The 14,355-nt window shown below is 42.7% G+C and overlaps 1 long non-coding RNA gene across 1 annotated transcript; it reads left to right on the forward strand.

The window, feature by feature from the left end:
* Positions 1 to 1,859: 1,859 nt before the first annotated feature.
* Positions 1,860 to 12,180, forward strand: LOC132390877 (uncharacterized). The gene is made up of 3 exons (XR_009511038.1): positions 1,860 to 1,974; positions 4,835 to 4,911; positions 11,018 to 12,180. It is a non-coding gene; the product is annotated as an uncharacterized LOC132390877 (long non-coding RNA).
* Positions 12,181 to 14,355: the final 2,175 nt, after the last annotated feature.

Below are 14,355 nucleotides of genomic sequence, written 5' to 3' on the forward strand. Positions count from 1 at the left end.
GAACAGCATCCTGACGTAGGTGCTTGTGTTGTCCAGGTAGTCTAAAGCTGTGTGGCAAGCCATTGAGATTGCATCTGCCGTTTTAGTCGTTCAAGGTTACTCTACCATTCATACCCTCTTGACTCATCCTCTATCTCAACAATCCCCCGACACTCTCCCAAACACCTTATGGCCTTTTGTGTCTAGAACTCTGCATATCTACTTATTAGATATATTCAACAATTTGGCATTCACAGCCCTATTATTGAAGAAAAGTAAGAACAGAAAACACTAGAAATACTCAACACGTCAGGCTGCATCTGTGGGAAGGGAAGGAGTCCAGGAGTTCCTTCTCCATATCCTGATCCTAAATCTATGTTTCTATATACTGAGTCTGAGTTCTGCCAATGGATGGTACCAAGACCGACTACAAAAGGAGGAGTGTTTGGCATGGGGCTAACAACTCCATTCCGTAAAAACCTAGTGCTACACCAAAAATGCCAGGAGATCCAGAGACCTCATCCCTGGGAGATGAGGTATCAGTGAAGATGGGCTACACCTGGGGACAACTTGAAAGACTGGCCAAGGACAGCAGCCTCTGGCCCAGTAGAGGTGATCGGCTTAAGTAAGTAACATCAGTGTATAAGATGATGAGAGGCTTTGATCATGTGGATAATCAGAGGCCATTTCCCAGGGCTGAAATGGCTAACATGAGAGGGCACAATTTTAAGATGCTTGGAAGCAGGTACAGAGGAGATGTCAGGGGTAAGTTTTTTACACAGAGAGTGGTGAGTGTATGGAATGGGCTGCCGACAATGGTGGTGGAGGTGGGTACGATAATGACTTTTAAAAGACTCCTGGACAGGTACATGGAGCTCAGAAGAATAGAGGGCTATGTGTAACCCTAGGTAATTTCTAAGGTAAGGACATATTCAGCACAGCTTTGTGGGCCAAAGGGCCTGAATTGTGCTGTAGGTTTTCTATGTTTCTATCCTGAGTCTGTGGCCTCTGCTTTAAGAATCCCCCAAACAGAAGAAAGCTGAATCCTGCTCATCTAACCCCATCAGAATTTGGTGCATTTCAAGGAGATGCTTTTCATTCTTCTAATTTCATAGTGAGAACAGGCTTTGTTAACTTAATTTCTTCTCATACAACAATTCCATCATTCCAAGAACACTCTGGTGAACCTTTGTTGCACAGCCTTCATAAAGAGTATATCCTTTCTTAGGTAAGGAGACCAAGATTGCACACGATACTGAAGGATTGATCACTCTTTCCAGAACGAAAATTTCCTTCATGACTCCCCTGGGTCTTTCATCTCTCTCATTAACTCAATGTTTTTGACCTACTTGCTAACGGAAACAATTTGCATCTGAACATGTAATCTCTTTGGGTTTTTCTTGCAGCCACAAGTCAGCCTTCACTAGAAGTTTGCCGATGTTTCAGACTAATTCTTGGAATCTATTTTGCATCAACAGTCTAAAAGATAAAAAGCACTTCTCTCTGTATGTCAAAAATATACCACTCTCAGAGTCACAGTCAAATCATCTGTTTCAAGCACATCTGCAGTCAGTATGTTGTGCCACTATGAAAATCTTTAAAGTTACATTAACCAATAGATTGCTGTTGTAGGACCAGTCTTTCTTGCCTACCTACATTTACAACATTCTAGTATTTTGATCAACAATCAATGCTGGCACATCTCAGGGGTGTGTGCTTAGCCCACTGCTCTACTCTCTATATACACATGACTGTGTGGCTAGGCATAGCTCAAATACCATCTGTAAATTTGCTGATGATACAACCATTGTTGGTAGAGTCTCAGGTAGTGACAAGAGAGCGTACAGGAGTGAGATATACCAACTAGTGGAGCGGTGTCACAGCAACAACCTGGCACTCAACGTCAGTAAAACAAAAGAGCCGATTGTGGACTTCAGGAAGGGCAAAACGAAGGAACACATACCAATCTTCAGAGAGGGATCAGAAGTGGAGAAAGTGAGTAGTTTCATGCTCCTGGGTGTCAAGATCTCTGAGGATCTAACTTGGTCCCAACATATCAATGTAGTTATAAAGAAGGCAAGACAGTGACTAAACTTCATTAGGAGTTTGAAGAGATTTGGCATGTCAACAAATACACTCAAAAACTTCTGAGAACATTCTGACAGGCTGCATCACCATCTGGTATGGAGGGGCTACTGCACAGGAACGAAAGAAGCTGTAGAAGGTTGTAAATGTAGTCAGCTCCATTTTGGGCTCTAGCCTACAAAGTACCCTGGACATCTTTAGGGAGCTGTGTCTCAGAAAGGCAGCGTCCATTATTAAGGACCTCCAGCACCCAGGGTATGCCTTTTTCTCACTGTTACCATCAGGTAGGAGATACAGAAGCCTGAAAGCACACACTCAGTGATTCAGGAACAGCTTCTTCCTGTCTGCCATTCGATTCCTAAATGGACATTGAACCCTTGAACACTTTTTTTAAATATACAATATTTCTGTTTCTTGCACATTCTTTTAATCTATTCAATATACATATATTGTAATTGATTTACTTATTTATTATTTTTTATAATTTCATTTATTATTATTTTTTCCCCTATATTATAGATTGCATTGTACTGCTGCTGCTAAGTTAACAAATTGCATGTCACATGCAGGTGATAATAAACCTGATTCTGATTCTGATCACTGCCAACTGTGCAGAAATCCAGGCTAGGGATTTTTTTTTAGCAAAATAACAAAAGATCTCTTTATTCTGTGGTGAAATATCACCTCCCCCCTTTTTACGAGCCCTTTATGTAAAAGCTCATGTCTGTCCTGGGAGGAATCATGCATTTGCAATCCATTGGATGACAACTTCCAGTGACTGCCAAGGTCACGCTTGGCTAAAGTGCCTTTGAGGATAAGCTATCTCATGAAAAAAGCGAAGCTTTACTGTCACTCTCATACAATATCAGCAGCAGTTTTCCTATTGATCTGAGACTAAGTTTCACTTTGCCACTCCTCTACCAGGTCTGACAAACAAAACCTAGTTCTTTTCCCCCTCTCCTGTGCCAAGTATATCATACAATTTTTAAATAATACCACATCAGCCGATAGGCTAAAGAATATTATCTTATGGAATAAGTCTTCCCAGCTGCTGGAGGGTGCAGAGGAGATTTACTAGGATGCGGCCTGGATTAATGAGCATGTCTTCTAAGGACATTCTAGGGCAAGCTAGGAAAAGCTTGAGCTTTTCTCTTTGGAGTGAAGGAGGATGAGAGGTGTGTTGATGGAGGTGTACAAAATGATAAGACTCATAGAGCGAGTGGATAGCCAGAGACATTTTCCCAAGGTGAAAATGGCTAATACACGGGGGGCATAATTTTAAGATGATTGCAGGAAAGTATGGGGAGAGGGATAAAGCCCAGAGGCAGGTTATATTACACATGTGGGTGTGTGGAATGCACTGCCTGGGATAGTGGTGAGGCACAGACTCATTAGGGATGTTCAAAAAATTCTTAGCTAGGCACATGGATGATGGGAAAGTGCAGGGCGATATGGAAAGGAAGGGTTAGATGGACAGGTTAAAGGATTGACACAGCATTGTGGGCTGATGGACCTGTATTGCATTGTAATGTTGTCCGTTCTATGTATTTATAGCTGTATTGATGTTTACTATTTATACTCTTTACTCTTTGAGCTTCATGCAAACAAGGCAATTCATTGCACCCTGGTGAATATGGCAGTAAATTAATTTTATCCTATTCTGTTGCCTTTATGGCATGTGTTTAGTTTATAATATTTTCGCTTAGTAATTTGTTTGTTAGCATTTTCTAGTTAAAGTTAGGAATGTTTAAAGTAAATTTGTTGTCTGTGATATATCGCGGCATGCGATGACGTCACATCCGGTTTCGCCGCGTCCTGTGGGAAAATACCAGTTTGGAGAAATGGGAAGGTGGGGGCTGACATGTGCAAGATCAATGCAAGAAAAGTTGTCTTTCTACGCACTAGAAACATAGTGAAGCAACGCAGTAAGTTCATGAGATAATTGATATGTTGAATTAAAATGTTAACGCTGATTCTGTTAAAAGTAACGACAGTCGATAAGGTTTATGTTTTTGTTAGTTAAGGAGTTGCGGATAGTTTGTGTTGAAGTGTACTTAAAGCAGTCAATGGCGTAAGTAGATTCTGACTGTATGCTGCACTTTAATGTAATGTAGTTGTCGTTTTACTTTTGCAAGTATTTACAATGTACATGTGATATCAAGAAGAAAACAAATGCTATACAAATCTTGTATTGTTTTATCAACAGTTTTCACCATACGTTAATGAGGAAGAGTGAACAGTAAACGGTTAATCCTACTGCGATCCTGTTTTCATTGACTACGGTTTACCTCGGTGTTTAGTTCAGCGTTATCTTACACCTGAGCGAGAACACAACACCTATATTTGTTTTTTTTGTATTTGTGGACTACAAATTATCCCATACACATTGTAGACAAATTTATCGACCCTTTCAGCAGGCGTTGCTACCCTGTTTAGTCAAATTCCCTCCGTAACTACAAAGTAGGAGCCTGTTATATTGTCATAATTACAGTTAAATGCAAAGTATTCCTACCTCTTAAAATGTCACCTGCCACTTTAATAATGACATCTTTTTTTCTGATAAATCAACATAAGCAATGTATTTGGCCATTTCAAAGTTCTCTAAACCGTGCAGAAACTGAAGTGCCTGAAATACATCAACCTATGACTATTTTAGATACATGCTTATGTAGTCAGTTTCTTTCTGCCACAGTTGTCTTGATTGATATTTTACTCTTGATGCAATGGTGCAGGAAACCTGTCATTGACATGTTTTCCAATTTCCTTCTAGACCAAGGAAATTCAGAGGTCAAGTAATTGTAGTTTCTATTGAGATGACATTGATCACATTGGCTTCACAACTGGCAGGTGAGTTTACTGACATTTTTAACCCCTCTCTTTCTCTGTCTCTCTCTCTCCCAGTGTGTGCCCTGCAGCTTCAAAACATCCACCGTTGTCCCTGTACATAAAAAGTAACATGTCTGAATGACTGGTGTCCTGTCACACTCACCTCAATAATAAACAGATGCTTTGAGATGCTGGTCAAGGATTACATCTGCAGAATGCCACCACCAAACTAGACCTTATTGGAGTATAAAAATATTATGGAGTATAAAAGTTGTATTATTTGCTGTGTAACCAAAACTATGTAGTCAGCTTGCTATGCATGTAACCAAAATGAAATCCTAGGAATGTAGAAGACAATGGTGTGTTAAAGGTAGCTGAAGAGATGTAGATTAGAACATTGCTCAGTTCTGAGATTGCTATTTGCTATGCATGTACCCAATTTAGCAGGAGAATGAAGTATTAAGAATGTAAACTTGCTATTTGCTAGAGAATGAAATCTTAGGAATGTAAAAGACAATGGTGTGTTAATGAGAGGTAGCTAAAGAGATGTAGATTAGAACATTGGTCAGTTCTGAGTTTGCTATTATTTTGCTCAGTTCTGAGTTTGCTATTTGCTATGCATGTACCCAATTTAGTAGGAGAATGAAATCTTAAGAATGTAGAAGACAATGGTGTGTTAATGAGAGGCAGCTAAGAGATGTAGATTAGAACATGATTAAGTCAATGGGACATACGTGTGGTACCGGTGAAACTGGACCAGGAGATTGCTATAAAAAATGCTATGTACAAGGATCGGTGGGCAATCAGCGACTAGCTCGGGGGTCGGCAACCTGCGGCTCCCGAGCCATTTGTGGCTCTTTCACCTCTGTGCTGTGGCTCCCTGTGGCTTTGGGAAATAATTGGTCAGTATTTAATTAAAATGTATTTTATGTTAGTTTGTTAGCTTTTGAAATGTAATTCTAAATTTGAAGATTATGGTGATCTTGTACAATCCAAGTGTGGCGACACATTTCCTCACAATTAGCCAGCATTCCGGCTAAGGGAGATAGCCTACGGGGGTTTGTGAGTACGCGTCTTTTGCAGCATCTGCGCCATGGGGGCTGGGTTGAGGGAGGCTTAAAAGCAAGGCTGTTTAGTTCGAATAAAGTTACCTTTGACTGCAGTCTTTATTTTAGCGCTGCGTGTAGCGCTACACCGCTACAACGTGTTTTTTATCGCTATTAATATACATCACCACTGCCAATGCCTGACACCCGCCAGTGCGCGCTTTCTTTTAATTCTTCGATCCAAGGTAGGCTACCTATGTAGTAACCTTCAACCCAACGTCTTTTTTTCGGAGTTCAAAATGTTTTTGTTGCATGCAGAAATGTAATTTCGTTTTCTCTGCAGGAGTTCATCAATTTCAAAAATGCAACACATTATAGTTTGTTTATACATAGCATAAAGGCAAAAAAAACCCGTTGTATGCAGTGTTATTTCATTTTGTGGCTCCCAGTGTTTTCTTTTCTGTGGGAAATGGGTCCATATTGGCTCTTTTAGTGGTAAACGTTGCCGACCCCTGGACTAGCTCAATGACTGTCTCCGCTTTGATTTGCAAATTAAAGTTTAACCCTTCTTGAAGAATCTTCTGCGTCTCTTGGTCATTTCTGGGGCACGAGAAACCACGACAAAATTGGCGACCGCGGCGGGACCGGAAAGAGACCCGCAGAAAGGAAACGGCAGATTGGGGACGCCTCCCAGTCCTCTAGGGACTCCCACAAGGCTAACAGAATTAAGGGTGCACCCAAACAAAAGGTGAGTGCTTTTGCGACAATTTGGACTAAGAATTCTGTTGGTTTTGGGGAGGTCTTCGAGTCTCAGAAGTGTGGAACCACTGCCGAAGGGTCTCTCCGGTCCAAAGAATCTGGCAGAATTGGGGGGTTAACAGAGGAGGCTCAGAGGATTGATCAAGAACACTGCAGTGAAGGTAAGTACAAATAAGTTAATAAGAAGTTAAGTTAAGAAAAAGTCCACGTGGTGTTGGTAAATCCCTGTGGGTACCGCTTCGTATGAAACGAAGGGCTGAAGGGGCAGGGAAAGGAAAATAGACTAGGCATAGAATTAGAGTAAGTTTAGTTAAGAAAAAGTCCACGTGGTGTTATAGGAAGAAAAAGTCCACGTGGTGTTAGACTAGGACTAGGTGTAGAATTAGAGTAAATAATATTATCCAGTAAACAAACTGTGAATCTCTGAAATACCTTAAAAAGAAAGAATAACGTGACAGGTAAAGGAACGGCAGTAGAGATTCTGAGCAAAAAATTCCCGTTAATTAAAAATGAGATCACAAAAACTTCAGAAAAATGGGAAAAAAGAACCAAAGTGGCCAAAGTAGTCACAAAGTGGCCAAGAGAAGGAACGTTTGATGTAAGTTTGTGTGAAGAAATGGAGGGACTAATTAACAATTACAAACCAAAAGATAAATCTAAGAAAAGAGGGCAAAAAAGAGAACGAGAAATGGAAGTGCTAAAACTCTTCAGAACGGAGGGAGAAAGGCTGAGGAGGACAGGTAGAATATTGATTACAAGCGAGGAAGACACTAAGGTGCTGGAGAAACAGCCTGTTAGAGAGAGAGAAGGGTACGGTGAGAAGCTGGCTTCAGCTCCGTACCCGGATGCGAAAGAAACAGAAAAACCCCCTCCCTATAATGAGGAAGAAACCCCTAGGCGATGCCCCCTGCTGACGGGGACAGTAAACATGCAGGGAGAAGTACAAGTTTGGGATAATGAGGAAGAAAAAAAAACAATACGAGAAGGAAAAAGCGGCGATATGGAAGGAGATACAGGCAGAAAGGATAAAGATAGAACAGGTACAGAGAGAAATGGGAGAAGAGATTGAACGGATGAAATACTTAAGAGAGGAAAAGGAATATGAGGAGTATCGGTTATGCTCCCCTACCGCCTCCTTCTGCTCTTCTAGGCTTCTGCCTCCTACCTCTTCCCCACAAATTCTCACATCCTCTCTCTCCCCACTTAACTCTTGCTCCTCCAATGAGTCACCTTCTTTTCTAGTCTGTTTATTTCTATGGTATAACGGTTATACCATATCAAGAGGATGTGAGAATTTGTGGGTAAGAGGTAGGAGGCAGAAGCCTAGAAGAGCAGAAGGAGGTGGTAATGGAGCGACTTGCGGAAGTAGAGAGAGCCAGATAAGTTACTGAGAGGTTATTGCCAGAGGAGATGTGAAAAATACTCCAGGGGCCAACCAAGTATTGAATCAAGACAGAAAGGAAGGACTCCACAGGGAGACCGAGGGAAGAAGAGAACCCCGGAGACATTTGTGTGGGAGACAGTTAAGACATACCCTGAGACCGATGGGGAGTCAGGTGAGGAGGAGAGCCAGGGCAGGTGGGAAGAAGGATGAAGAATGAGACCGTTGTTAGTTAAAGGATCAGGACAAGTGCAGTATATCCCTTGCGGATCCCAGGACCTCGAAGGGCTGAAAAACACTCTGCCCAATCTACATGAAGGAGCAGGGAAATGGATTAGAGCCTTTGAAGAAGAAACAGCGGGACAATTATTGGCTATGGGAGATTTGAAGGCACTGTTGATAAGGTTGATGGGAACCTCCAAATTTAACGAACTAATGGAAATGGCTGGCATAGTAAACTCGAACGACCCAAGAACTGATGGAGATGGGTTTGACAGAGTGAGGCAGAGGGTATGGCAGGCCCTCAGAAAGCTTTATCCACACAAAATGGACCCCAAAGCCTTAAAAGGGGATCCACTGGGAGACACTGAAAACCCAGCAGCCTACGTAGAAAACCAGTTGAAAAGGTGGAGACTGGAGACTGAGCAAGAGGTGGAGAACAGCTTATTTATGACCTCACTGTTCCGACATAGCATTTTGGATGCAATGCCTCCCCACAAGTAAAATCCAAACTGGAGGAAGTGGTTGGACTGACGTCAAAGACCCCACAAGAATTTAGAGACCACGTAGTCCTTGCGGTTGAGAAATTCTGGAAAGACAAACGAAGGTTGGCTGAGCAGCAGGAAGAGGTGCAAAGAAAGTTAATATAAATGCAGCTCAAAGAACTCAAAAAGAAGGAAAAAGAGAAAAACAAAAAGATGCTGCCAGCAACCACCGGTTCGAGCACAGCTATCGAACTGGACAAAGCACTGCTATATGGTGGGACTGATCATACTGTAAGACAAGAGCTGGAAAACCCCATGCCAATAATCGTCTTTGGGGGAGCATTCCCACAAATGCCCTATCAGGAACAGACTAAATTCAAACAGCCCAGACAGGACTGGAAGTTCCAAGGAGGGGGACAGAGAAGCTAAGGGGAAAGGGGACCAGTGAGGAAACAGGAGGAAAGAGAGGTAGGGAGATTGTGCTGGGAATGTAATCAGCCAGGTCACATGAGAAGAGATTGTCCGTTTACACTGTGGCCTGTCACACACCAGCAGGAACCGATAAGAAGGGAACTAAAGTTTAGCCAAGGACCAGCCCCCACAGGTCCAAGCAGACCTGTGAACCCCTATGTGAGGTATTAGGGGTGCCCAGAGAACATGAGTGGGAAGGGACATTATCCAATGATAACAAGGGAGGCAGGTGAGGAACCCATTGTTCAGGTTATGTTAGAAGGGCAACTGACACCAATGATGATAGATACTGGAGCCACGTACACTTGTGTACAGCCACAGTATGTCCTTCACCTTCCCATGTCAGGAAAGTTTATTAAGACGGTAGGGTTCTCGGGGAAAACACAGTTGACACAGTGCACGGCTCCAGTGCGGTTGAGAATGGGAAATAAAGAAATTGTTTTGCCGGTGCTAGTATTTAAAGGAACTCCAATTAATTTGTTAGGCAGAGATGCCTTATTGAAATTGGGATTAAAATTACAATGCACCAGAAATGGGCTGAGTGTGGGAAGAGCAGGGGCTCAATTGATAGTGTGAGAAGACAAGAAGGCTAATGTCTTTTGGATAGGAGACATCGCAGATCAGATTCAGGAAACCTGGGAAAAATGGAAAAAGGGCGTGCAGGCTATATTACCCAGGGCTGTAATGCCCAAATCTGAGCTACATTGTACAGTGATTTTTGACGAGACTCAGAACAGGAAGATAGAGGAGAGATGGCACCTGGAAGCATGTACCCAGCAGCACCTGAAAGGGGAGGCTGGATAATTGGAAAGCAAGGGGCAGCTTTACAAGTTAAATGGAACACCTTTTTAGAAAAATGGTACAGGATACCGGAGGCTGCGCCCCACGTAACGTTGTTGGTAAACATGGGATATCAGTCTAAAGACTTAGGACCCTTAGCTAAGAGTGCTGAAACCGTAACAGTGTGGAGGAAAATCACGCCAGAAGTGTGGATATCAGAAGACAACAATTGCATTAAAATAATGGTAAGTGTAGACAAGATAAAGACAGTGAGAGGGAAAAGATACATGCTGGTAGTAATTGATCGATTTAGCAGATGGGTGGAGGCAGTACCTTCAAAAGATCAAGGGGCAAAGACAGTGGTAAAATTTCTGACAAATGAAGTGATCCCAAGGTTTGGAATACCTACAGAAGTTAGCTCAGACAATGGTCCAGCTTTTATCCAGAAAGTGGTCAAACTGGTACTACAGGCGCTGAGGATAAAGCAAAGATTTGGATGTGTATACCACCCTCAGTCGCAGGGCATGGTAGAGAGAATTAATGGAACCCTGAAAGCCAAACTAAAAATTTGTGCAGACACTAAACTTAATTGGGTCGATGCTTTACCGTTAGCATTGATGAGTTACCGCATGCAAACTAATCGAATGACATGCCTGACACTGCATGAGATGCTCACTGGGAGGCCCATGCCAGTGCCCCAGTGGAGAGGGCCGTATAAGGGATCTAATTTGTAACAATTGGAAGTTATAACATCCCCTGAAGTACAGTCCAATGCTAAATTCCCTGAGCAGCGGACTCTGCTACGGCAGAAGAGAAAATATGACCCGGACCCGACAATCCGGATTGACAGTATAGGGTAGCCGAGAGGTATACCTAACAAATTCAAGGAACGAAATGAGATTGCTGCAGGCTGAGAAGCTATCATACCTGTGATAGGGGTAAGCAAAAATGTTGAATGGATAAACTATATATACTATAATCAACAGAGATTCATCAACTACACCGATGATGCACTGGAGGCCTTAGGGCAACAGCTAGATGCAACTAGCAGGATGGCATGGCAAAACAGACAGGTACTGGATTGGCTTTTGGCAGAAAAAGTGTGTGTGTGTGTGTGTGTGTGTGTGTGTGTGTGTGTGTGTGTGTGTGTGTGTGTGTGTAATGTTTGGAGAACAATGCTGCACTTTCATACCGAACAATACTAGCCCAGAAGGGTCTTTCACCAGAGCAATGAATAAATTAAAGAATCTGCGAACGGAGGTCAAACAGAATGCAGGGTTCGGACATCAGTTTTTTGATTGGTTAGAAAGTAGACTCGGAGGATGGGGAGCATGGCTGACTAAAATAGCAATAACTGTCGGTATTATATTGTTGAGCTGTGTGTTTGTGCTGTGCTGTTTTCTTCCTTGTCTCAAATCTCTTGTAGTGCGTGCTGCAACCAAACAATTTCCGATGCTCGTGGCAATTACTGAAGCAAGCTTAGTGGAGAAAGAAACACCGAAAATGTATCGTTACAGCCTACAACACCTGCAGGATGAACAAGAGCAAAATGACAGTGTGGGAGTAGATTGTAAGGGCTTATGAGTCTTTTTCCCTGTCTCAGGTACAGAGGGACAGGTTTTTGGCTCAGCGGCCCAGGGTAACAGGGAGAAAATACTTTGAGATCTTGGCGCAGAAAATTATAGTTTAACCCGAGATTTGGGAATAAATGCTTGAGTTTATTGGAGCTTTTGTGCGCGGATTCTTAGTCTCTTCTCTGTGTGAGACCCTCTGGGTCTCAAAGGGGGGATATATTGGAGTATAAAAATATTATGGAGTATAAAAGTTGTATTATTTGCTGTGTAACCAAAACTATGTAGTCAGCTTGCTATGCATGTAACCAAAATGAAATCCTAGGAATGTAGAAGACAATGGTGTGTTAATGAGAGGTAGCTAAAGAGATGTAGATTAGAACATTGGTCAGTTCTGAGTTTGCTATTATTTTGCTCAGTTCTGAGTTTGCTATTTGCTATGCATGTACCCAATTTAGTAGGAGAATGAAATCTTAAGAATGTAGAAGACAATGGTGTGTTAATGAGAGGCAGCTAAGAGATGTAGATTAGAACATGATTAAGTCAATGGGACATACGTGTGGTACCGGTGAAACTGGACCAGGAGATTGCTATAAAAAATGCTATGTACAAGGATCGGTGGGCAATCAGCGACTAGCTCAATGACTGTCTCAGCTTTGATTTGCAAATTAAAATTTAACCCTTCTTGAAGAATCTTCTGCATCTCTTGGTCATTTCTGGGGCACGAGAAACCACGACAAAATTGGCGACCGCGGCGGGACCGGAAAGAGACCCGCGGAAAGGAAACGGCAGATTGGGGACGCTTCCCAGTCCTCCAGGGACCCCCACAAGGCTAACAGAATTAAGGGTGCACCCAAACAAAAGGTGAGTGCTTTTGCGACAATTTGGACTAAGAATTCTGTTGGTTTTGGGGAGGTCTTCGAGTCTCAGAAGTGTGGAACCACTGCCGAAGGGTCTCTCCGGTCCAAAGAATCTGGCAGAATTGGGAGGTTAACAGAGGAGGCTCAGAGGATAGATCAAGAACACTGCAGTGAGGGTAAGTACAAATAAGTTAATAAGAAGTTAAGAAAAAGTCCATGTGGTGTTGGTAAATCTCTGTGGGTACCGCTTCGTATGAAACGAAGGGCTGAAGGGGCAGGGAAAGGAAAATAGACTAGGCATAGAATTAGAGTAAGTTTAGTTAAGAAAAAGTCCATGTGGTGTTATCGGAAGAAAAAGACAAAGCGGTGTTAGACTAGGACTAGGATTAGAGTAAATAATATTATCCAGTAAACAAACTGTGAATCTCTGAAATACCTTAAAAAGAAAGAATAACGTGACAGGTAAAGGAACGGCAGTAGAGATTCTGAGCAAAAAATTCCCGTTAATTAAAAATGAGATCACAAAAACTTCAGAAAAATGGGAAAAAAGAACCAAAGTGGCCAAAGTAGTCACAAAGTGGCCAAGAGAAGGAACGTTTGATGTAAGTTTGTGTGAAGAAATGGAGGGACTAATTAACAATTACAAACCAAAAGATAAATCTAAGAAAAGAGGGCAAAAAAGAGAACGAGAAATGGAAGTGCTAAAACTCTTCAGAACGGAGGGAGAAAGGCTGAGGAGGACAGGTAGAATATTGATTACAAGCGAGGAAGACACTAAGGTGCTGGAGAAACAGCCTGTTAGAGAGAGAGAAGGGTACGGTGAGAAGCTGGCTTCAGCTCCGTACCCGGATGCGAAAGAAACAGAAAAACCCCCTCCCTATAATGAGGAAGAAACCCCTAGGCGATGCCCCCTGCTGACGGGGACAGTAAACATGCAGGGAGAAGTACAAGTTTGGGATAATGAGGAAGAAAAAAAAACAATACGAGAAGGAAAAAGCGGCGATATGGAAGGAGATACAGGCAGAAAGGATAAAGATAGAACAGGTACAGAGAGAAATGGGAGAAGAGATTGAACGGATGAAATACTTAAGAGAGGAAAAGGAATATGAGGAGTATCAGTTATGCTCCTCTACCGCCTCCTTCTGCTCTTCTAGGCTTCTGCCTCCTACCTCTTCCCCACAAATTCTCACATCCTCTCTCTCTCCACTTAACTCTTGCTCCTCCAATGAGTCACCTTCTTTTCTAGTCTGTTTATTTCTATGGTATAACGGTTATACCATATCAAGAGGAAGTGAGAATTTGTGGGTAAGAGGTAGGAGGCAGAAGCCTAGAAGAGCAGAAGGAGGTGGTAATGGAGCGACTTGCGGAAGTAGAGAGAGCCAGATAAGTTACTGAGAGGGGATTGCCAGAGGAGATGTGAAAAATACTCCAGGGGCCAACCAAGTATTGAATCAAGACAGAAAGGAAGGACTCCACAGGGAGACCGAGGGAAGAAGAGAACCCCGGAGACATTTGTGTGGGAGACAGTTAAGACATACCCTGAGACCGATGGGGAGTCAGATGAGGAGGAGAGCCAGGGCAGGTGGGAAGAAGGAGGAAGAATGATGCCGTTGTTAGTAAAAGGATCAGGACAAGTGCAGTATATCCCTTGGGGATCCCAGGACCTAGAAGGGCTGAAAAACACTCTGCCCAATCTACATGAAGGAGCAGGGAAATGGATTAGAGCCTTTGAAGAAGAAACAGCGGGACAATTATTGGCTATGGGAGATTTGAAGGCACTGTTGATAAGGTTGATGGGAACCTCCAAATTTAACGAACTAATGGAAATGGCTGGCATAGTAAACTCGAACGACCCAAGAACTGATGGAGATGGGTTTGACAGAGTGAGGCAGA

This window comes from Hypanus sabinus, chromosome 3 (assembly GCF_030144855.1).
Source record: "Hypanus sabinus isolate sHypSab1 chromosome 3, sHypSab1.hap1, whole genome shotgun sequence".
Lineage (NCBI taxonomy): Eukaryota > Metazoa > Chordata > Chondrichthyes > Myliobatiformes > Dasyatidae > Hypanus > Hypanus sabinus.